The following is a 26,065-nucleotide window of genomic DNA, read 5'->3' as shown; positions in this document are numbered from 1 at the left end:
GTTCATACCAGTAGTCCATTGCCTTCTTGGAATTTACTTATGAAAAATAAGTAGTAAGATAAAAATCAATAAAAATTATGATAGCAACAGCAGAATATTTATTCAAGGACAGGTCCACTTTGAGCAGAAATCCTGACTGTGTAGGAAGAGCATCTTGGGGCTAGTCCACCTTTCCCTACCTTCTGCCTCCTCCTCTCTCTCTCCATCATCCTTCTCTCCCTTCATCCCTTCCTTCCTTCCTCCCTTGCACAATAGTAAGAATACTAAGTAGGATATATGTACTCTGAAAACATAAGTGAATATTATAGTATTGTAAAGCTTTAAGTACAGAATTATTCTGCAAATATCTAGAAGTTGTTTATCTTATACAATTGAAATTTTATATCCATTGAAGATTCAGCACCCCATTTTACCCTAGCCACATTTCTTTGCAAACAACATTCTACTCTCTGTTTACATTTTTTTTTTTTTTTGACACTAGGATTGAACCCACAGCATTTAATCACTGAGCCACATCCCCAGATTAATTTTTTTTTTTTTTTTTAATTTAGAGACAGGGTCTCACTCAGTTGCTTAGGGCCTGGCTAATTTGATGAGGCTGGTTTTTAACTTCTGATCCTCCCACTTGAGCTTCTCAAACCACTGGTATCCAAGATATGTCCCACTGTGTCCAGCTTGTTCACTGTTTTTTCCTCAAGTTTTTTTATTGTAATAGAGACATAGGGATTTTTTGTGTGTATTTTAACTTTATACTATTCTCAGGTGATGTGTAAGTAATTTATCTCATTCCAACAGTTGAATCTTTTCCCTGTTCATGCTTTACTGTGCTGTGCAGAAGCTTTTGGTTTAATGAAATTATACCTGTCTGTTTATGGATCCTGTCCCCTGTTCTTTTACTGTCATAGCCAAAGGACCACTTCCTAAAGCAATGTTGTTAAGTGTTTCTTCTGTGTTTTCCTTTTATATTTTGCTTACAAACTTATGCTCTTCTTTCTTTTTTTTCTATTTTAGATTGAAAAATATCAACTTCAACTGCTTGTGTGGTATAGCATGATACTTTAATACATGTAACACTGTGTACTGATCAACTCACAGCAAAAATCATATTCGTCACCTTAGTAGGATGGGAAGAGATTGGTAAATGGGACCCCAGTATTTTATTCCAAGAATTTTACAGATTCATATCTCACTGTTACATTTTTTCCTCTTTGAGTTGATGTTTTAATATGGTGTAAGATAGGTTTTGGTTTTCTTTCTTCCACATGTTGATAGTGAGTGTCCTCAGCACCATCTGTTAAAGAGACTATCCTTTATCCATTCTGTGTTATTGGCCCTCTTCTCAAAGATGAGTGTGAAGTGAATGTGTGGGCTTATCCTTCTTCTCTTTACTGTGCATTGGTCTGTATATTGCCTTCTATTTCAGTAAAACGGTGTTTTAATTCTTATAGTTTGTAATTTGTTTGATTCTATCTTTTTTGCATTTGTTACAATTAGCTATACATAACAGTATAATTGACACAGCATATATAAATGAAGTATAACTTCACATTTTTCTTGTTGTACATGATGTAGAATTGCACCAGTCATGTAATTGTATAAGCATGCAGGGTAATAATATCTGATCCATTTCATTATCCTTCAAAACCTCATACTTCTTTACCTCCCTTCACTTCCCTCTCTCTAATCCAAAGTGCATTTATTCTTCTCTAGTGCCTTCCATTGTGAATTAGCATCTGCACATGAGATAAAATATTAAGCCTTTGGAAGTTTGCTATTGGTTTATGTACCTTAGCATGGTATTCTCAAGTTCCATCCATTTGCCGGCAAGTGGCATAATTTTATTCTTTTTAGGGTTAAGTAATATTACACACACACACACACACACACATATATATATATATATATATATATATATATATATATATATATATATAACATTTTATTTATCCATTCATCTGTTGAAGGGTACCTAGGTTGTTTCCATACTTTAGCTATTGTGAATTTACCTACTCTACATTGACGTGGCCGCCAGAAATGCATGAGTGTACCTTTTCTCCCACATCCTCATGAACACTATTATTGCTTGTATTCTTGATAATTGCCACTATGGCTGTAGTGAAATTAAATATGGAAATAGCTTTGATTTGCATTTCTCTAATTGCTAAAGATGATGGTCTTTTTTTAAAATATATGTTTGTTGATCAATTGTATTTCTTCTTCTGTGAAGTGTCTGTTCAGTTCCTTAGTCCATTTATTGATGGGTTATGTCTCTCTCTCTCTCTCTCTCTCTCTTTTTTTTTTTTTTTTTTTTTGGCATTAAGTTTGTTGAGTTCTTTACATATCTTGGAGTTACTGCTCTATATGTGTGTTGTAAAGATTTATTTTCCCATTCTGTAGTCTCTCTTTTCATGTTATAGATTGTTTCCTTTGTGGAGAATAAGCTTCTTAGTTTGAATCCATCCCATTAATTGATTCCTAATTTTACTGTTTGTGTTTAGGAGTCTTGTTCAAGAAGTCAAGTCCTAATGATGAGGATGTGGATCTTCTTTTTCTTTCTGTTAGGCACAGGGTCTCCATTCTCATGTCTAGGTCTTTGATATATATTGAATTGATTTTTGAGCACAGTGAGAGATAGAGGTTTAATTTTATCTTTCTACACATGGATTTTCAGTTTTCCCAGTACCAATTATTGAAGAGGCTATCTTTTCTTCAATTTATGTTTTGGGCACCTTTTTCTAGTAGGAGATTGGTCTACATGTCTTTTGGTATCTTTTTTTTTTTTTTTTTTTTACTATTTCTCTGTAGTATAGTTTAAGGTCTAGTATTGTGATGCTTACTGATTCACTCATTTCAAAAGAAAAATAGATACAACTTTTTTTTGTTTTAACATATCTCTCTACTTTTAATGTTTTTGCACATTTCTATGGTATGTTAATTACTATGACTTTAACATAAATTTAATATACTCCTTGTTTCTCATAGAAAATGAAAATAGATCAATGTGAAATACTTTTGAGTATGAATAATTCTGTCATTTTTATATGTCCAAATCTGAGAAACTAGAGAAATGACCAGTTATTACAGTATGGGATACCTGTGGGCTCTGGAAGTAGGGAGCTTGGACTTTTCTTCACCGTTGACCACGATATTTTTTCATCATGACCATGTAATGTGTACTACCTATTTTCACATTTTTTTCTATGATGAAAAATTTAAACATATATTGTTGATCCTTGATTTTCTAGGTTCAACTCCAAGCCCTTGTAAGTGATGTTCTTCTCTAGTATGTGCCTTCATGTCCCCTATACTCAAATTCTCCAGCCTGTGAGGTGGGTTTCTCTCAGCTACCCATTCAATGGGACATCTAATACCAAAGAAATGAGGAAATTCATCTTTCTTAATGTGGCCAGATACCAAATATCAGTTTTTATTTTCAGGAAGGCAATAAAAATGAGGACTCTCAAACCCTGAGGTACTGGCAAAATGTATCGTCCTAAGATTGGAGCAGCCAATTCCAAAACTAGTTTGTGCCAGTGTTTGTAACAAAGAAGAAAGTGAAAATGTAAAAGACCTTCACTGTTGCAGCCCCTCTGGATGTCCCTGAAGCCCCATAAGGCCTGTCACCAATGACACCACATCTCATGACCCTAGTAAAGGCCATGGCTGCTAAGTTAAAAACTATGTCTCTTGTCTCATTCCAAAGTAAATTAGTCAACTAAAGCTAATTTCAAGATACAAATATTATATTTTTATTTTTAATATTTATATTAAAGTAAAAAATTAAATCTACATTAGTAAAAATTAAATTTCTATTCACTATAATCCCTCTCCAACTCATTAATGTTAGACTTAACATAGCCAATAGATGACTTTTGTCAAAACTCAGGAACAAATAAAGATGTTAAATTATTATTATTATTATTATTATTATTTAAATACTTGTACTATTGTCTATAAATTAAGCTAAATACTATTGCTCTTTTCAATTTATTAAATAAAAAAGGGGGAAAACAAGACCCCATAGGCACACTTAGATATTAGAAAATTTTTTCTTAATTGTGACACTGAGAGTCTTACTGCTACTAAACATGATTCAGTAAATTAAATCAGATTTCAAAGGAGACTTTAAACTTGTTGTCATAATAATTACTGAAAAACCTGGCACAGGAAGGTAAATTTCCAGCTGCAAAATTTACAGCATTGCAGCTTCATGAGTTTGCAAAGTAAGTAAAAATTATGGGGGGGAAACTTCTCTGACCCAATTTCTCAGGACCATTTTTAATGTACACTGCGGTGTGTACTGGAAAGTCCACCCATAAATAATTTGACTTAAACTATACTTCCAAGATCCTTCATAGTAAGATAAATGCTGATGGAAGGGTTGAAACTAAGTTAAATCCTAGATTAATTGTACTGACTATAATGGTCAATTTTACCTATGTTTATCATATGGTAAAATGTCTGTCTGGAAGTACCTTTTGAGGAAAAGAAAGCATATAAGAAACCTAAACCAGCCCATCAGGCTAGTTCTTAAAGATTAATACTATATTTGCTTATTTGGACAATAGTCAGAAAGATTATTAAAATAAATTTTGTTCCTATACAGGCCAGTTATTTACATAAAATATCCACCAATGTAATATTGCTCAAAACATTCTACAATAAAAATTGACACCTTTCATAAATGGATGGATTGTGAAAATGCCTTGCCAGTATAACAAAAGCTGCCTAGAAATAGTGTGTATATTTTAGACTGGTCTCCCAGAATAGACAAAGGTAATTATTTAAAGATGCCATTACACTTAGAGGTTTATTGGTATTACCCTAACTTTCAGTGAGATGGCACTCAGAAGGATGTTTAAATTCTTGACTTCTGCCTTCAGATTTTTACATTTACTAAAAAACCTAAGAGACCCCTTAAACATGAGAAATAAAACTTTTCTCATTTTATTACTAGTTATTGTCAGCTAATATTTCAGAGCTTTAATGTGCTGAAGTTACCGTTCAGGCTTCAAAACAGGTTCATGCCAATTAACCAGACCTAAACAAAGTCTTGATCTCATGATCCTGGAAGTTACTACATTAAATATGACTCTTTGCTTCTACAATCACAGCCTTTGTGGCTACGTGTCAAACTTACAACATATGAATCCTCTTCATAATTTGACTTAAATTGTACTTCCAAGATCCTTCATAGGAAGATAAGTGCCGGCTCTGGTGCGGGGAGTGGGCTTCGCTTTGGGGTCGCAAGGCCTCATCTCTCCGCTGAGGCCGGTTGCCGCGCGGGGTTGGTGGCCAACGGCGCTGCACCTGCGGGCCCCCTCCCGCCCCCATCACTGCCTGCGGGGCTCAGGCCTGGCGGGTCCTGCCAGCGCGAACTTCCTCCCCGCGGCCCCTGTCCTGCCGCCCGCCCGCCCGTGCGCACCTCGGCCTACCCTCCCACGGGGAGCCGCCTGCGGGGGGCGGGGGGCTGCCCTCCAGCTGCGAACTTTGCTGCTGAACATGGATGAGTGTGATCGGCGCTTTCGGGAGGTGCTGCCGCAGCTGCGGGAAGGGGCGCCCCGGGCAGGCGGTGTCGGCGACAGCCAGTTTGTCAAGCTGTAGCGGCTGCTGCTACCCTGACTGGGCTTCACCTGCCGCCTCGCTTTCTCTTTTTGCCGCGTGCTGGCCTATGGGCCTGCAGCTGTGGACAGGGCAGTCCTGCAGTCTGGAAGGCGAACTCGGGGTGCATCCGCCTCGGCCGACTTGCCCGCGGCCTGGGCACTGCCGCTGCGAAGGCTTAGGCGCAGGGTGCAGCGCTATTGGGACCGCTGCGCCCCAGCGAGCCAGGAAGGAGGAGGGGTACCTTTTTGTGCAGTGTCCAGAATCCCCTCTGGAATCCCGCAGCCCCCTCCCTTCAAGAGATCCGGCCGCTGGACCCTGGGCGGGGGAGGACGAGGACAATTCCTGTTTTGAGATTTTTAGGAATTTTGATAGCCAACAGGATTTTAATTTTAGTTTAACCCAAGCGTCCACCAGTCTGCAGTGCAGGAAAAAGGGACGGGCTGTTTCTCTGTGGCAGGATTTGCCAGCTTCTAAAAGGGTTTGCTGAGGTTCCCTGAGGCCATTTTTCCACCTTCAGCCAGGAGAACTTTTTACACCCTTCGAAGTACAGCAGAAAAGCATAGAGGCCACTAGGCCTTGAGAAATGACTGCCATTTTGAAGAGAAGAGTCATCTTCTTAACTTATCTTATTAGCTCAGATTGATTACTGTGATTTTGGATTCCAGGTTGATGCTGGCCCAGGATGGATCAGACCTGTGAACTATCTAGAAGAATTTGTCTGCTACCCTTTTCCAGTCCAGTGAATTTAGATGCCCCTGCAGACAAGGACAGCTGTTTCGGTAATGGTCAATCCAATTTTTCTGAGCCACTTAATGGGTGTACTGTGCAGTTGTAGGCTGCCAGTGGAACATCCCAAAATGCTTATGGACAAGATTCTCCATCTTGTTACATTCTACTGCGGAGACTACAGGATTTGGCCTCCATGATCAATGTAGAATATTTAAATGGGTCTGCTGATGGATCAGAATCCTTTCAAGACCCTGAGGAAAGTGATTCAAGAGTTCAGTCGCCAATTGTTTGCACTTCCTTGAGTCCTGGTGGTCCAACAGCACTTGTTAAGAAACAGGAACCCTCTTGTAATAACTCCCCTGAACTCCAGTTAAAAGTAACAAAGATGATCAAGGATGGCTTTCTGCACTTTGAGAATTTTACTTGTGTGGACGATGTAGATTCTGAAATGGACCCAGAACAGCCAGTCACAGAGGATGAGAGTATAGAAGACATCTTTGAGGAAACTCAGACAAATGCCACCTGCAATTATGAGCCTAAATCAGAGAATGGTGTAGAAATGGCCATGGGAAGTGAACAAGACAGCACGACAGAGAGTAGACACAGTGCAGTCAAATTGTCATTCTTGCCATTAGCTCCTCAAACTGAAACACAGAAAAATAAGCAAAGAAGTGAAGTGGACGGCAGCAATGAAAAAACAGCCCCTCTCCCAGCCCCCTTTTCACTAGGAGATACAAAAGTTACCATAGAAGAGCCATTAAACTCAATAAATTTATCTTTTCAGGATGATCCAGACTCCAGTACCAGTACATTAGGAAACATGCTAGAATTACCTGCAACGTCGTCATCATCTACTTCACAGGAATTGCCATTTGTAAGCAGTTTTGGTACAAATTAAATATACACATGAATGTATATACACAGGCCACTTAAAGGGAAGCTTAAAACTAATTTGTTTTTGGTTATCAGTTCACAGTTGAAAGCTAATGATAAGCTTTAATGGGGGAAATTTTACTTTGATTTTAAAATTTGTGTCTTATGAGTGGTTCCTTTTGGCTTTTCCAATAAATCTCCATTGAGGATTGACTAAATGTTAAATTTATAAGGGCATTTGATTGAGTTCAAATTTAAGTTTTCAAGATGTAGGAATACATTTTATTATCTCTTACAAAAAACAAAAACTTGGTATTGCTAGTATCATGAATGTAGGTGAACCAGTTCATTACTTCAGAGTCCTGTTTCCACATAAGGCATGGCTTGTTTTTTTTTTGGTCAGTGGGTGACTTGCTGTAGGTTGAAGTACATTTTAAGTACAGATTGAAAATGGCTAAGAAGAAAAAGGTTTCCTGGATATCAGTCAACTTAAATGAGGTTGATTTTTCTGAACTCCTTGTGAAGGTATAGGACGTCCTAGGCTTTTGATGGTTGCCACCATCAGGGTAGGCTCTTTAGTCTTTCCTGATTTTAAAATTTGAAGCATATTTATATGTGTGTGTATGTGTATGGAAATGGAGAAGAACTCACTTGAGTTTTTCAGTATTGTAATACTGTTAAAGGGCGGTAAATGATAATGTTATTATTTATTAGAACTTAATGTAAAATTTCTTGACCTCTTTATTTAACTAAATGATCAGTTGACTTCTCTTAGCCTTGGTTTCATCACTTCTAAAATCCAAAAGTACTTTGATTTCTAAGATTCCTGCTCCTTTCAGCTTTAAATATGATTTTGTTTCTCTCTAAATATCACATTGTCGTGGTCAGAGGTAGTGTCACCAAGAAGATATTTTTTCTTAATTTTTTTTTGCCAACAAATCCCTCATAATATGAAGATTTTATAAAAAGGATTTTGATAATATGTAATGATTGCTTTGAGTGCCTTAAACATTCACTGTAGCACACATCCCTGTTGTTCTTTATAGTTACAGAGGGAGAATGTGGGTATGTTGAGTTTGTTTCTGTTGATTCATATCTTAAACTTATTTAAATATACTTTAATAATCTGGTTTTTAGTTTGGAAGTTGCAAATTTAAAAAATATTACTGTGGTGGTTATCATGAGTTTGTATTGTCCCAGACACATTGAGGTGGATAGGGTGTTTTGAAAACCTTCCAGTGGGGGTTGACGATGGTGGCAGCACAGGCCTGTAATCCCAGCAGCCCAGGAGGCTGAGGCAGGAGAATCTCAAGTTTGAGAACAATCTCAGCAACTCAGCAAGGCCCTGTCTCAGTGATAGAAAAAGTTGGGGAAAAAAGTTCAGTGGAAAATAGACCTGGGTTCAATCCCCGGTACAACAAAACAAAACAAAGCAAAACTCCGACAGCTGATGAGAAAGATCACTCTGACAGCTGATGAGACAGATCTTTTTTTTTTTTTTTTTTTTGGTATCAAGGATTGAACACAGGGATGCTTAACCACTGAGCCATATCCCCAGCTTGTTTTATTTTTTTTATTTTGAGACAGGGTCTTGCTAAATTGCTGAGGCTGGTTTTGAACTTGTGATCCTCGTGCCTCAGCCTCTAGAGTGGCTGGGATTACAGGCCTATGCCATTATTCCTGGAGAGACAAATCTTTTGCTTGGGTTCATGTTGAAGTTTATTGTAGGCTGGGCACAGTGGTACATGCCTGTAATCCCAGTTATTTGGTAGGCTGAGGCAGGAAGATTGAAGTCTGAAGATCAGCCTGGACAATTTAGTAACACTCTGTCTCAGAATTAAAAAAAAAAAAAAAAAAGGCTAGGGCTAGGCTGGGCTCAATGCTCCTGTAATTGTAGTGGCCAGCCGGGAGGCTGAGACTGGAGGAATAGGAATTCAAAGCCTCAGCAAAAGCAACTCAGTGAGACCCTATTTCTAAATAAAATACAGAATAGGGCTGAAGATGCTGCTCAGTGGGTAAGTGCCCCTCAATTGTTCCATCGCCATACCAAAAAAAAAAAGGGGGGGGGGCTAGGAATGTAGCTGAACACCCCTGGGTTCAATCTGTACTGCCACAATGGAAAAAAAAAAGAGAGAAAACTTTATTGTACATGTATGTAGTTTTGTCTTTGTTTTTACATAAATTTTAGATTGAGGATGGAGATAAAGGTATTATTGAAAGCATACAAGTATAAATGTAAACCTGTCTGATTCTCATTAAACAGAAGTTAATTGAGTACTGGTCCTTTTTTTTTTAATATTTAGTTTTTAGTTGTAGCTGGACACAATACCTTTATTTATTTTTATGTGGTGCTGAGGATTGAACCCAGGGCCTTGCAGGTGCTGGGCAAGCGCACTACCACTGAGCCATAACCTCAGCCCCTGAGTATTGGTTTCATTTGAGAAAACTGAGAATCATGGAGCCTATAGATAGTATGCTATGGTCTGTAACATGGTAGTTGACAAATTTGTTTAAATGTAGAAATTTTTTTTTCAGGGAGAAAATCAAGAGACTACAAGTTCCTGATTTATTCATTTAGATCTTTGGTTCGAGCTTCTGGTTGAAATTTGTTGCTTTATTTTCGCCATTTATTTGTTTGTTTATTTATGGTACTGGGGATTTAACCTAAGGTCAATTTACCACTGGGCCACATCCCTATCCCTTTTTTCAGATTTTTTTTTTTTTTTTGGTCCTGAGGATTGAACCCAGGGGTGCTTAACCACTTAGTCACATCCCCAGCCCTTTTTTGTATTTTACTTAGAGAGAGGGCCTCACTGAGTTGCTGATGCTGACTTTGAACTTTTGCTGCTCCTGCTTCAGCCTCTTGAGCTGCTGGGATTACAGGGGTGCACCACTGTGTCTGGCTCATTCCTAGCCCTAATTGTTTTTTTTTTTTTTTTTTTTTGGTGGTGCTGGAGATTTAACCCAGGGCCTTGTGCATGCAAGGCAGGCACTTAACTAACTGAGCTATATCCCCAGCCCAGCTCTAACCCTTTTTATGTTTTATGTATTTGTTTTTTAAACAATATTTTTCTCAGGCATCTGAGAAATTTTCCCTGGGATTCTAGTCTTCTCCCCCAAACCTGTCAGTAACCAGTTCCCCTTCAGCTGTGAACCCCTTGTAGCTGGGGAGGCCAGGAAAGGGTTTCTGCAGGGCAATGATGTGCACAGTTTAGCCAGCCTGTAAAGTTAGCTCAAGTGAAGAGGACCAGGAGGCATGTGGTGCAGGGGTGGGAGTCTGCCATGGACATGATACCTTTGCTTAACTCATTTATATGTGGCACTGAGGATCAAACAGTGCTGGGCCAGCGCTCCACCACTGAGCTACAATCCCAGCCCTATGTTTATTTTGAGACAGGGTCTTGCTAAATTGCTTAGGGCCTTGCTAAGTTGTTGGGGCTGGTCTTGAACCTTATGATCCTCCTGTCTCAGCCTCTAGAGCTGCTGGAATTATTGGTGTGTGCCACTGTGCCCGTTGACATGGATTTTAAACTGAGGACTTAAAAGTGAAGTCAACCTCAGAATGCAAATTTGGCTAAACAATATAATTTGGGAAAGATGTAATTAAAAATAGTTCTTCTATGTAGCCTTACAGTTTGTTGTGTTTTTTTTGTACTAGGGATTGAACCCAGGGACAGTTAACCACTGAGCCATATCCCCAGCCCTTTTTATTTATTTATTTTTAAAATCTTATTTATTTATTTATTTTCTATCTTTATTTCACTTATTTATTTTTATGTGATGCTGAGGATCGACCCAGGGTCTCGCACATGGGAGGCGAGTGCTCCACCGCTGAGCCACCACCCCAGCCCTTTATTTTTGTTTTGAGACAGAGTCTCACTAAGTTTCTTGTGTCCTCGCTAAGTTGCTGAAGCTGGCTTTGTTGTGATCCTCCTGCCTCAGCCTCCCAAGTTACTGGGATTATGCCCAGCTGTCACCATATGCTACTGACATTTGAATTCACTTTTTTTTTTTTTTTCCTGTGGTGCTGGGGATTGAACCCATGGCTTTGTACATTCAAGTTAAGTACTCTACCAACTCAGCTATATTCCCAGCCCCCTGTACTGTTCACATTTTAAGTTCATTGATACCACAGGTATGGAGCCTATGCTTAGGGATAGGAATTTTGAAAATTCTTAGCATTATTGTCTTTTATTCTGTTTGTAATATTATAAAATTCTTTCTCTAGACAGTGGGAAGGAGTAGTTATTATGGTTGTAAACCCAGTCTAGAATTAGAAAGATATATCAATCAAGAAAATCTGTAAGCATACCATTTGCATCCTGTCACAAAGGAGCAGCCTCTTCACTTTACTCTCTGGTGTTCTTCAAGTTTTGTTTAGTGGTGCTAGGATTAGACCCAAGGTCTTTTGCATGCCAGGCGGACTCTCTATCACTGCACTATATGCCTCCTGATCCTCTTCATTTATTTTCTGGGTACAGTGATATAAAATGATTGTCATTACGATTTATTTTTTGGGTACCAGGGATTGAATTCAGGGGTACTCGACCACTGAGCCACATCCCCAGCCTCATTTTGTACTTTATTTAGAGACAGGTTCTTATTGAGTTGCTTAGCACCTCGCTTTTGCCGAGGCTGGCTTTGAATTCGTGATTCTTCTGCCTCAGCCTCCTGAGCTGCTGGGATTATAAGCGCGTGCCACTGTATCCGGCTCTCGTTATAGTTTATAATCCTGACCTTGTTCTTATATTTAATCTTCTAATTCCTCCCAGTATACAAAGGCTTTGTGCATAGTATGTGTAGATAATATCTTGAAGAAGAATTGACCCCAGAGCTACAGCTTCTTGTTTATTAACTACTTTGGTCTATATCATTTCATTGGGTCTTTATAATCTTGTGTGTCATAAAATTGGCAGAATGGTGCACACCTGCAATCCCAGCAGTGCAAGAGGCTGAGGTAGGAGGATAGCAAGTTTTTATTTTTTTATGGTACCTATGATTGAACTCAGGGGTATCTAACCACTGAGCCACATCCCCAGCCCTTTTTTTTTTTTTTTTTTTTGTATTTTATTTAGAGATAGGGTCTTGCTGAGTTGTTTGGGAACAGCTTGGAAGCCCTTGCTAAACTGATGAGGCTGGCTTTGAACTTTCGGTTCTGTTGCCTGAGCCTCTCAAGTCTCTGGGATTATAGGTGTGCGTCATGCCAACCCCATCTTTCTTTTTTGAGAAGAAAATTGATCTCTCCATATCTCTGTTGATCTGCTCTCTGACATTTTTTTTAAAGATTTTGTTTTATAATTACTCTTTTCCTCTAGGATCTATGTTCTCATTCTCTCCATTACGTTACCATTTCCTGGGAAAATAAGGAACATTTAAAGGAATCTTACCCTGTCCTATAACTCATGAAGTTATTGTGCCCATTTATAGGTGATGTTCTCAAAACAGGCATCTATTTTATTTATCTCTAATGTTCTTGTTTTGATTTTGTATCCTCCACTTTGCTGAAACTGTTTTTTAATAAATCATAAATGACATTAAAAAAAAAAGCCAGGATGTATTATTTGTGATACTGATTATTTTATGTTCCACAGGATATTTTGCTCTCACCATTTAAAGTTTCAGAAAATGAATTCAAGAATGATTTAAAAGACACTAAACACTACACAATAAGGAGTATAGGAATCCCTTAATACACATGTGACACTCTAGGATGTGTTAAAGATGAAAAACGTTCTATGTGGACATACTGAATTTATGTCTTGACTCTCATTTTTTTTATCTACACAGTAACAACACACTTTAGAGAACATTCAAGCAAAAAATTCACAACATTATATGCATTCATCAGAAGCCCAAGCACATATGCTTTTTTGGCTTTTTCTAATTTTTACTATTTTTACACATTTCATTTTTGGTGATCTTAAAAATATCTACTTTTCAGAATCTGTTATTTCTCATTTGGAGAAAGAACAAAATTACAAAGCAAGAGACACAAGAAAGCTACTTTGTATATTCCTTACTTTGACCATATTACATTTGATGATATTAACATCAGTGGGAATTTCACAGGGCTACAGTTTAGAAACAAAAAACAAGACCACCAAACAGGCACAAATACATTCACTCAGCACAAAGTGAAAAAAACATGAACCAGCAAATCCCCTCTTCTCACTTAAGTAGAAGACACAAGCAATACAGAAATCTGCCAGTCTTCAAAAACAAAAACATATCTGATTAGGAAATTTGTCAGAATCAGCCATATACTTTTGAACACTTCAAATAATAAAATATGTTCAAATTTATTTTAGAACAAAATATTTTATAAAGAATAAGGACTGAGAAGTTATTTAAAGGATAGAATACTTTCTAAAGTCACATAAATAGGTCACATTGTCAGTAAGCAACAGTTAAGAAAAAAATCAAAATAAAATAATAAAGAATTTGCCTTACCATGCTTTTACTGTTTATAACGACAGTGTTGGCATCTTTCAATTATAATTTGCAAATATGTACACAGCCTGAACACTTTCTATATTTGATACTACCACTTTAGCAGAATTCACTTTTGTCTCATAGTCAATTCAACTTGCAAAACATCCATGGACATTCCTAATGCTTCTAAAAGGAATAATCAGAAATATAACGTCTTAAAATAATAGAAACTCATTCTTTTATACTTATGGATGTTTTCATATCATGACACAGGATCATTCTAGCCTATAGTGGCTACTAGTATTTTTTTCTATGGTGACAAATATTTTCTTCTTTTTGTGGTGATAGAGACTTTAAAAGACAAACTGCATTTTTATATATAGAACATGGTGCTGTCACAAAAGTGTAAAACATTCAAATTGCATAGAATCCGAGAACCATAGCAATATTGGTGGTAGATCCTCCATTGAGCTTATTCTTATTCTTGCACAGAAAATGTAACAGAATTACACAAAAGAAAATTCATGCACAGTGGATGAAGAAGGAGAGGGGACACTGAGCCAGCAGAATAAAACAAGACAGGTCAAAGACCCACAAATCTGAGCGAGATGGACAGAGAGAGGACAGAGCCACGTTCAGAGTGCAGGTCTTTTTTTTTTTTTTTTTTTTTTGAACTCGTGAAACTCTCCCAATTCCATGGAGCCTTGGAGTATTCCAACTAACACTCTATTTACACTTTCTTCCAGTCCTTGGTCATCCTCTGACCATAAATGTGCATGTTACTTATTTGAATATTGGGAAGGAAGAAGACTACATATTATCAGTTATCTCTGTTACTAAAATTCTAAGACATTTCCCTGTATATTTCTATGGATTTATAAATCTGAAGGCCATTTTAAAAAAATATTTAAATCAAAGAACACCCAGTGATCAAAGTTAAAACATAAGGTGTGAGAAAAATACTTGCAGAATACATATGTAGTGAAAAGTTGATATGTCAGAATGAATGATGTGTTATATTTGTGAGGAAAAAACATAAAAGACATACCAAAAGAGTAAAGCATAGTCAAAATGTTTCTAAATAGACTTAACAAAGTGGAAATATTCAACTGTCAAATAAATATATAAAAAGGAGTACAAATCACTACTATTAAGGCAAGTTAATACTAAAGCCAATTCACTATTGCATACCCATCAGGAAGAAAAACAGAAATACAAAGACAAAAAGATTTAAAAAAGACTAAGATTACAAACATATTAATCGACTGGAATTGTCATTTTCCGTTTGCCAATCAAAATTTTAGAGCCAAAAATAAATAATGTTGAAACTGGACTTTTGAGCTGTAACTATAATCCCCAATTTGCCAATTTCTTCTGGTTCTTGTCAAACAATTTTTGAAGAATAAAATTTATGGGCCCTCAGGAAAAGTAAGATTAAACAGAGTAGAATTCATTTAAGCAAGAAGAGATACCCAGATGCAGTGGCACATGCCTGTAATCTGACTGGCTCAGGATGCTGAGAAAGGAGGATCATGAGTACAAAGCAGTCTCAGCAAAAGTGAGGTGCTAAACAGCTCAGTGAGACCCTCTTTCTAAATAAAATACAAAACTGGGCTGGGGCTGGAGCTCATTGGTCAAGTGCCCCTGAGTTAAATCTTTAGTACAAAAAAAAAAAAAGAACTACCAACATACATGAGAGAAGATGATAGGGAAATAAAAACATTATAGTGTACCAACTTATGAGTTTATATATGGTTTTGTTCAGAGCATGGAGCGAATTTATAAAATACTTAGTGAAAAAGGCATCCTGACTACCATTTGAGTTCACTTCCATCCTTTCTTTCACTAATCTTCTTTTTTATAACGTTCATCTGGGTTTACCCTTGAGACAAAGAACTTTGTTGAAGGTGTTTCCACAAGTGAACCTCAAGGTTTATTTAAATTTGAAATATGCCTTAATGATGCTCATTAATATATCTATAGGTTAGTCCCCAGGTGTGGTTGACTGATGCCAATTATCTTGGCTACCCTGTCATTTTTCTCTCTATTCTGTTTTATCCTCATTCACTGGGAACAGGAACCCTACATTGGAAATGTAAATAAAGAGGTGGAAAACTAGGAGTTTTTATCCAGACCTATGAAAAGCTAAGCTGAAGTTCTGGGTTTCTGATTGTTGTTCTGGATTTGAGATACTGCTTCCCCAACATTTAAAAAGCTCAGGAAACATGAAGCTTGTTGGTTTAAAGCCAGTCTGAGCAATTTAGTGAGGCCCTAAGAAACTCAGTGAAAACCTGTCTCTAAATAAAAATATAAAAATGGGCTGTGGCTGTGGATCAGTGGATAAACACCCCTGTGTTTAATTCCCTGTACAGAAAAACAAAAAGCAAACAAACAACATTACAACAACAACAAAAACCTCAAGAGGAATAAGCCCTAAAAACCACAGCTTCCCTCATGCATAAACACAACAAATGGAGTTGATGTTCTCTCCTTATGATTGTCCCAGTCTTCATGACACATCTGGGGACATGGGCCAGTGGCACATGGATTCCAACACAGTGCTTCAGGAAGGAGCTATGGAACGGAAGGTCCAGTGTCTTAATTGCTGATCTAAGCTCCACTAGAGTATTCAGAGGGGTCTGAAATCTGAGCTACCACACAGAGGTTGTCTGGCTCCCAGGCTCTGGAGAGGACCATGAGAAGTCCAAAGTCACCATTTTCAGATCCCACCAATGTCACTTCCACCAGCTTAAAACAGTCTCCTTACAAGATGACAAGGTACACTTAAAATTTCCTTGTTTAAAGGGTTCTGAGTGTTGTCCCTAGGATTTTTTCAGCACCTGTGTAGCACAGAAACCAGGGCTCCTGATCTAAAAAAGGAAGCCAAGAAAAGGATTCAAAGAATGAGGGTCTCCAGACACAAAGGGAACAGGAGATTGTGGAAGCCCACCCTTTCAACACTGGCTGTGGGTGGATTGAATGGTTCTCACCGAAAAGACTCACTGGATAAGGCTTCAGGCACCACCTCTAAACTGAGCATAGTGGGCCTGAAGTTTGAGTGACAGTAAACTGCATCCATCCAGAACCTAATATAGTCAGAATGCTAGTTCTTGGCTGCTCCATTTTTATTGTTAGAAGACTAGGGCTCAGGGCTGGGAATATAGCTCACTCATTAGGCTCCTCACTTCACATGCATAGGGCTGAGTACAGAAATAGCATGTCACAAAAGCGCTGAGGAGAAAACTTCCCTGACAGTGATGGTACAAGGTCATGACTGGGTCTTGAGAACTCCAGTGAGTTCGCCTAAGGACACTAGAGCTGGGAATATAGAGGCCAAGACACGTGAGCAGAGCTTAACCCACCAGTCAGACAACACTGGGGATGGGCACAGGGCCCTTTCAGGGGTGTGTGTGTGTGTGTGTGTATGTGTTTGGACATGGGTTTCAATTTCTGGTTTTGTCTCTCATTGCCTGAGAATATGGAAGGAAAAGCATTTGTTCCATTGTTATTTGCCTGTATTGTAATGAGTCCTTTTGCCAAAGGCTACTCTTTCTGTGTTGATGTATTCCTTTTCATGTGTCATCCTAGATAGAAAAGAATACAACAGTGGAGGTGCCCTGTCTAAGAAAAACATTTCCAGCAATCATGCTGTAAAATTAATGAATGGACAGCTGCTTGTCTTGTGGACAGGGAAGACCTATTATGTTTATTTGTTCATGTATTCCTCCTGAAATTTGACCACTACAGTGAAGGTACTGGTGGATTCCTATAAAAGCTGTTTACTGGCTTCAATACTTCTGAAATGGCCATCTATGAACTTCAGGAAGAGACTCATGAGCATCACTGTGAAACTCAGAAATCACTGTGGAAGTTAAGGTTTTCAGAGGAGAATCCTGCCTGGATATATAGATATACAAGCAGCATGAACAATGCAAGAAATTCAGTGCCCTAGCTTTGGACCTACAAAAAAAAAAAAAAAAAAAAAAACTCTTTCAGAGCTTTTATTATTTTCTACTGTTCTGCTCTACTCAGGTGAAGAATTTCTTTGCCTCAGTGCTCTCTTTTGTGAAGCCTCAGAAGAATCACTTTAGAAGTTTGCTTCAATGAGCCATTAAGCATCTTTCATATGAATCCACCAGCACCTTCTCAGTACAGGCCAAATTTCAGGAAGAATTCTTGAACAAATAAAACAGTAGGTATTGATAAGGAAAGAATACATCAAAAAGCTAATCCCATCTCATATGACTATAGATTCATTGATAAACTAGGTATAATGACAGCAGTGATATTAGGATTATTTTCAACATTGAATGGGTTTAGTGTGAGTAGGAGAAAATGATTGTTTGTTTCAGGAAATGTGACTATTCCTGGTATTGAACTTATGAACATATGCCTAAGAGTCCACCTACATGAACCTTTTGAACATACTTCTGAGAACACTGTAAGTCATATATTCAATATCTCATAGTTTGTGGACTGTACATACATTAAACACATGATTCTATATTAGCACATATCAGTACATGCCATGGATAATTTAATTGATAGCATTCAAACTACACATAACTATTCATTTTAGGGACCATGCTTTTATGTATACACTCATTTAGTGATGGAGGTCTGGTTAGGTTGCATTTTCATTTCAGTCGAAATTTATACTGAGTGTTGAGGTTAGGAAATTGGTGCAAAGCAAAATGAAAATATATGCGTATATGGTAATACGTGTTCTAACAAAGGGTTCATTGTGAAGAGAGACAGAATATTATGCATTTTTTTTTTACCACTGTGGACAACTGGATTAGAGTTATAATGAATATGTAACTAGTTTGGAAAGAGTTACCAATCCGTATGGAAAAGGAAAATCAAAATTCATAAAGCCTAATATGATCTAACTATATTTCTTGTAAATGGTTCAGTTGTATCAATAATATCAGAAAATGTGGGAAATAGTTAGTAGGATTAGAGCTAGGGTTTATGATTGAATCTCAGTGATAAAATATGAAAATGCAGGGAATGGCCCTGTGAGCAGGTGTTACACAAATACACTACAAAATGCCCTTTTAAGCAATCACATTCAATGACTAAGGCCAAAATCAAACACAATTAGAGAGGGAAGAAGAAGGATATCTGCAAATGGTATCTGGAATGGGATATGCTCAAGAGTCCCCAAAGATGAAGGTGGCAGAGAAGTGTGTACAAATAGGGTAGAGGGTAATCTTCCACCAACATGGAGCTGAGCTGAACTAACTCTTTATTGACAGCCTGCCTGTAAGCTTTGGGTACTTGAAATCCATGTTGCTGTCAGGAGCATTGGTTTTCTTGGCAGAGACACCATCACCGCTGTATCTCTTTTAATGTGATCTAGAAGACATGGTTTTCTCTTTACAATGTGCCTGAGACAGCACAGCTGAATCCTCTTTCTGGAGGTGAACTGAGGCCACTGGGAGCTTAAAGTCTCCGTGTGTGCACTGTGTAGCCATTGAGATAGCCTTGAGTTTTTGCTGTGGTGCCAACTCTTCTACAGGGAATTCGGTATTTGCTTTAAGAAGAATATGAGGGTCAACTGAAACATGGTGCTGGTGCATGTGACATCACAGTTGGTCAATCAAGCTCTGCAGGGGAAAAAGCTAACCTTACTTCTATCACATGTATCTTTCTTATTTTACACTAGAAACCTGATTCTCAGCATATCTCTGACCAATACCCATAATAAGATTCCTTCACATATAATAGTCTACTGGCTGCATAATGTCAGAATCATGCTGTTTGGAAGGCAATGCCAGATAAATATGTGGCCTTGTCACATATTTCATGGCCAACACCTACTCTCTTCTGCCCAGATCCTTCGTCAGGAAGCTCAACTTACTGGATCTGTTATCTTTAGCATTTTCATGAGTTTGGGTCAATGATGTACCACTCTGCTCTGTCATGATGGGCACCTGGAGTTCCTAAGTTGCCCCAGAGTTTCCAGGTCATAGGAATTTGATAATTTTGAGGCTGTAAGCATAGGCATATTTCAACAACTAAGTAGCTGGCTAGGTAGTGTTTGGATAGAGAAAGAGGCCAAGAAGTGGTGAGAAATTTTCTTTAGCTGTAACATCCACAGAACTCATGCAGGGAGGAGTTTCCACATCATATGCACGAGGTCACATGCAGCTGGTTCAATCAGTCAAACTTGGAAGGAAAATGTATGCTTCAGGTTCTTTGGCTCACAAGGCTCTATAGAGAATAATGTGGGAAATCATCACTGAGATTTCTAATGTGATGAAGAATTCCACACTGGGTCTTACTCTCATTTCCCAAGGATATTCCTGAAGAAAGCATGCCTAAAAAGCCAACCCAATTCACTGGAAATCTTCTTGGGTAAGCCACAGAACACAGGTATTTTCAGAGATTCACACCACTGTTGCATATGAGGTTGACCCAGCTATTGCTTACGATCACCACACAAATCACCACAGTCCATACAGGAACCCTTTCTTTTTTTTTTTTTTTTTTTTTATTGTTGGCTGTTCAAAACATTACATAGTTCTTGATATATCATATTTCACAATTTGATTCAAGTGGGTTATGAGCTCCCATTTTTACCCCATATACAGATTGCAGAATCACATCAGTTACACATCCATTGATTTACATATTGCCATACTAGTGTCTGTTGTATTCTGCTGTCTTTCCTATCCTCTACTATCCCCCCTCCCCTCCCCTCCCCTCCCCTCCCCTCTTCTCTCTCTGCCCCCTTTACTGACATTCGTTTGTCCCCCTTGTATTATTTTTCCCCTTCCCCTCACTTCCTCTTGTATGTACTTTTGTATACCTCTGAGGGTCTCCTTCCATTTCCATGCATTTTCCCTTCTCTCTCCCTTTCCCTCCCACCTCTCATCCCTGTTTAATGTTAATCTTCTTCTCATGCTCTTCGACCCTACTCTGTTCTTAGCTACTCTCCTTATATCAAAGAAGACATTTGACATTTGTTTTTTAGGGATTGGCTAGCTTCACTTAGCATAATCTGCTCTAATGCCATCCATTTCCCTGTAAATTCTATGATTTTGTCATTTTTTAATGCAGAGTAATACTCCATTGTGTATAAATGCCACATTTTTTTTATCCATTCATCCATTGAAGGGCATCTAGGTTGGAGGAACCCTTTCTTGAAGCCCAAGTCCTCTCATCTTCTTTCTTGTTAGCAAGCATACTAAAACCTGGCTGGAGTTTTCCACACTGACACAAACCCAGGATTGTTTCAAATGTAAGTTCCAGTGCCCCTCATGGTGGGATAGATAACTTTCCTAAGAATGAGGGAAGTTGAAATGAGCCCAGAGTTAATACTGCCCTTCAAACCAAATTAGATGACTAGTGTCTGCCAATAGTAGGTTTTTCTTTTTATGGTTTTTTTTTTGTTATGTGATTCTGAGCTAGAAAAAAGTAAAAAACCTAAGTTCTAGATATTTAAAAGCAAAGACAAACACATTGGACCTAAGGGTTCATTGTCCTAATTACATGAATGTCTGAAATCTTACATTTTGCACCCTATTCTTTTTTTACATAATATGACTTTGGGATGGATAAAATATATTTATTTGATTTAAGTGGTATTGAGTATCTTAATGAGTGCCTCACACAGGTCACCCAAGTTCTTTCACACTGAGTAACAGATGTAGCCCATACAAGCAAATTTCTAAAGTGATTCTTCTGAGGCTTCACAAAAGAGAGCACTGAGGCAAAGAAATTCTTCACCTGATAGAGCAGAACAGTAGGAAATAACAAAAGCTCTGGACCATTTTTTTTACAGGACCAAAGCTGGAGCAATGAATTTCTTCTTTTGCTCATTCTGCTTAGATATCTATGTATCCAGACAGGGTTTACCTCTGAAAAGCTTACCTTTCACAGTGATTTCTGAGTTTCACAGTGATGCTCATGAGTCTCTTCCTGAAGCCCATATGTGGCCTTTTTAGAAAGTTTGGGGGCCTTAAACATCTTTTATATGAATCCACCAGTACCTTTTCTGTAGTTGCCAAATTGCAGGAGGAATACTTGAACAAATAAAGTATGTCTTGATAAGGAAAGTGTACATCAAAAAGCCCATCCCATCTCATATGACTATAGATTCGATGATAAACTAGGTATAGTGAGAGCAGTAATATTAGGATTACTATTCAACATTGAATGGGTTCAGTGTGAGTAGGAGAAGATGATTGTTTGTTTCAGGAAATGTGACTATTCCTGGTATTGAACTTGTGAACATATGCCTAAGAGTCCAAATACATGCACATGTTAAATGCACTTCTGAGTTCCATGTTACTCATATATTCAACATCTCATAGTTTGTGGACTGTACATACATTAAACATATGAGTCTATAAGAATACATACCAGTACATGCTATGGATAATTTATTTGTTAGCATTCAAACTACAAATAACTATTCACTTTAGGAAACAGGCTTTCATGTATATACTCATTTAGTGATGGGGGTCTGGTTAGGTTGCATTTTTACTTCAGTCCAAATTTATGCTTAGTGTTCTGGTTAGAAAATTGTTACCAACCAACATGAAAATATATATGTGTATGGTAATATGAGTTCTGAGCAGGATATTTTGAAGAGATGGAGGATATTATGCATTTTTTTTTTTACCATTGAGGACACATGGATAAGCAGTACAATGAATATGTATATAATTTGGAAAGGCTTACCAATCCAAATGGAAAAGAAAAAACTCATAATGCCTAATATGGTCTAAATGTATTTTCTGTACAGAAGGTTCAGATGTACCAAAAATATCAGGAAATGTGGCAACAGTTAGGGTTAGGATTATGGTAGGGTTCACGATTGAATATGTCAATGATAAAGTATGAAAATGCAGGGATGGGCCCTATGAGCATGTGTTCCACAATATACTACCAAATGCCTTCCTCCGCATTTCTTTCTAATTATGTAGAAAGAATCCACTTTCTACACGTGAACTGTGGCCACTGGGAGCTTAAAGTCTCCATGTATGTAGTGTGTAGTCATTGAGCTATTTTTGAGTTTTCGCTGTGGTGCAAACTCCACCACAGGGAATTTGGTATTTGCTTTAAGAAGAAGAATATGAAGGGGGCTGGGGATGTGGCTCAAGCAGTAGCGTGCTCGCCTGGCATGCACGAGGTGCTGGGTTCGATCCTCAGCACCACATACAAATAAAATAAAGATATTGTGTCCACTGAAAACTAAAAAATAAATATTTTTAAAAAAAGAAGAATATGAAGGTCACCTGAAACATGGTGCTGTGCACATGACATCACAGTTGGTTAATCAAGCTCCACAGGAGAAAACACTAACCTGATCACTATCACATGCATTTTTCCTATTTCAGACTAGGAACCTGATTCTTAGCATACCTCTCACCAATACCCATAATAAGATTCCTTCACATATGGGAGTCCACTGGCTGTATAATGTCAGAATCATGCTGATTGGAAGGCAATGCCAAAGAAATATGTGGCCTTGTCACAATTTTTTTGGACCACACCTACTCTCTTCTGCCCCAGGTCCTTCATCAGTAGGCTCAACCTCCTGGATCTGTTATCTCCAGCATTTTCATGAGTTGTGGTCAATGAAGTCTCACTCTGCTTGTGTCATGATGAGCACTGGGAGCTCCTAAGTTGCTCCAGAGGTTCCATCCAGGTCATAGAAATTTGATAATTTTGAGGCTGTAAGCATAGGAATATTTCAACAATGAAGTAGGTGGCTAGGTAGAGTTTGGATTGAGACAGAGGCCAAGAAGTGGTGAGCAATCTCCTTTAACTGTACCATCAAGAGAACTCAGGCAGTGTGTGCATGTGGGAGGTTTCCACATCATATCCATGAGACCACATGAAGCGGGTCCAACGTGGGAGGAACATGATGCTTTAGGCTCTCACTTTGGCTCACAAGGCTCAATGGAGAATAATGGGTGAAATCATCACTGAGATTCCTAATGTGGCAAAGAATTTCACACTGGGTCTTGCTCTCATTTCCCAAGGACAAACCCTGAAGATAGGGTGCCTAAAATACCAACACAATTCATTGCAAAAACCTCATGGGTAAGCCCCAGAACACAGGTCTCTGCTTAGATTCACACCACTGCTACATCTGAGGTTGACCCAGCTGTCGCTTACAACCACCACACAAATCACCACAGTCCATACAGGAACCCTCCCTCATGCCCCAAGTCCCCTCATCTTCTTTCTTGTCAGCAAGCATCCTAAAACCTGGCTGGAGGATTCCACACTTACACAAGTCCAGGATCATTTCAAATGGAAATGCCCCTCATTTGCCTAAAATCATGGTGGGAGAGATGCACTTACTAAGAATGTACGAAGTTGAAATGGCCTCAGAGTCAATACTGCCCTTTAGAACAAATTAGATGACAAGGGTCTGCCAATGGGTGGTTTTTGTTTTTTTGTTTTTTAATGTGATATTAAGCCAGAAAAAATTCAAACACGTAAGTCCTAGATACTTAAGGGCAAGCACAAACACATTGGACAAACAGGATCATTGTTCTAATTTCATGAAAGTCTGAAATCTTACATGACGCAATGGAGAGTCTTCACACAATTCTTCCTTACATAATATGACTTTGGGATGAGTAACCAATATATTTAATTGTTTTAAGTGGTGTTGAGTATCTTAATGAGTGCCTCACACAGGTGAGGCAAGTGCTTTAGCCCTGAGTAATAGGTGCAGCCCATACAAGCAAATTTCTAAAGTGATTCCTCTGAGACTTCACAAAAGAGAGCCCGAGGCAAAGAACTTCTTCACCTGAGGAGAGCTGAACAATAGGACATAACAAAATCTCTGGACAGAGTTTTTTACAGGACCAAAGCTGGGGCAATGAGTTTCTTCTGTTACTCATTCTGCTTGGATATATATGTATCCAGACAGGGTTTTCCTCTGAAAATCTTACCTCTCACAGTGTTTTCTGAGTTTCACAGAGATGCTCATGAGTCTCTTCCTGATGCCCTTATGTGGCCATTTCAGAAGGCTTGGGGCCCTTAAACATCTTTCATAGGAATCCACTAGCACCTTCTCTGTAGTGGCCAAATTTCAGGAGGAATACTTGAACAAATGAACATAGTGTGTCTTGATAAGGAAAGTGTACATCAAAAAGCCCATCCCATCTCATATGACTATAGATTCGATGATAAACTAGGTATAGTGAGAGCAGTAATATTAGGATTACTATTCAACATTGAATGGGTTCAGTGTGAGTAGGAGAAAATGATTGTTTATACCAGAAAATTAGACTATTACTGTTATCGAACTTGTGAACATTTGCCTAAGAGTCCACATACATGCACCTTTTGAACGCACTTCTGAGTACACTGTTGCTCATGTATCATTTAAATCATCCACAGCACTAAGCCCAAAATATGCCTCTGAAGTTTCCCCACATCCACCTGTCAAGCAGGAGTGTTCCCCATGACCTAAGGTAAAACTCGCCTTATAAGGGGTCCTGTAGTGCAACTGGAGAACAACGCAAAGATCTTTTATGAGGGAAAGAACCTTCACATTAAGCCTCAAAGAATCTCTGCAGAAAAAGTCTAAGAAACATGAGCTCAGTATTTGCAATGAATAAAAATCGAGCAGGAAGAGGAGCAGCAAAAATCACAGAATCAGACTACACGCTCTGCAGATTTGAGAATATTTGCATATAGTATTTTAAAATACACATCTAATTCCTACATTTTGCAATTTACTAGACCAAGGACAAAGTTGGAGGACTGACACCTCCTGACCCTGACAATTATTGTGATCTTAATAGCATTGCACTTGACAGAGCAGATGACCCAGGTAACAGAACAGGCCCACACAGGTATGGTCACACGGTGCAGAGGCAACACACTGGAGCATATGTGCTCTTCAAAACATGGTGCTGTATTAACTGAGCATCCTCTTGAAAATACCTTCATACAGAACTTAAACTCATCACAAAACTTAACTCAGCAAGGAGTCATAAATATTTAGGGTCATAGGCCTAAATGTAAAAATGCAAAACTATAAGACTAGAAGATAACATAAGTTTTTTTTTTTTTCTCATAAAAGATCCTTGCTTGGTTCTCCAGTTGCACTACAGGACCCCCTGTAAGGCAAGTTTCAGCTTAGGTCATTGCAAACACTTCTGCTTGACAGGTAGACAGGGGAAATTTCAGAGATATATTTTGGTTCTTTTCACATAAATGAGATAATATAACTAGCTTGCTTTGGGTTCATTGATAACCAAAACCATGGTCCAAAATCAAGTCCATGAAATATAAGATGCATAGGTTAACTTTATTAAAATTAAAACTTAAGGGCTGGGGATGTGGCTCAAGCAGTAACGTACTCGCCTGGCACGCGTAGGGCACTGGGTTCGATCCTCAGCACCACATAAAAATAAAATAAAGATGTTGTGTTCACCAAAAACTG

At 38.4% G+C, this 26,065-nt stretch overlaps 1 long non-coding RNA gene across 2 annotated transcripts in view; it reads left to right on the top strand.

Moving 5' to 3' along the window:
* The window catches only part of LOC139701638 (uncharacterized), a 47,145-nt gene that overhangs the window by 5,451 nt on the left and 15,629 nt on the right, over window positions 1-26,065 (top strand). For both annotated transcript variants that reach the window (XR_011704198.1, XR_011704197.1), the window contains exons 2-3: window positions 6,270-6,383; window positions 7,118-7,207. This is a non-coding gene — a long non-coding RNA (uncharacterized lncRNA). The remainder of the gene's footprint in view (window positions 1-6,269; window positions 6,384-7,117; window positions 7,208-26,065) is intronic.

The sequence above is a fragment of the Marmota flaviventris genome, chromosome 13 (assembly GCF_047511675.1).
Source record: "Marmota flaviventris isolate mMarFla1 chromosome 13, mMarFla1.hap1, whole genome shotgun sequence".
In the NCBI taxonomy this organism is placed as follows: domain Eukaryota; kingdom Metazoa; phylum Chordata; class Mammalia; order Rodentia; family Sciuridae; genus Marmota; species Marmota flaviventris.
Note: the sequence above shows the minus strand (reverse complement) of the source record. Positions and strands in the feature narration are given on the sequence as shown.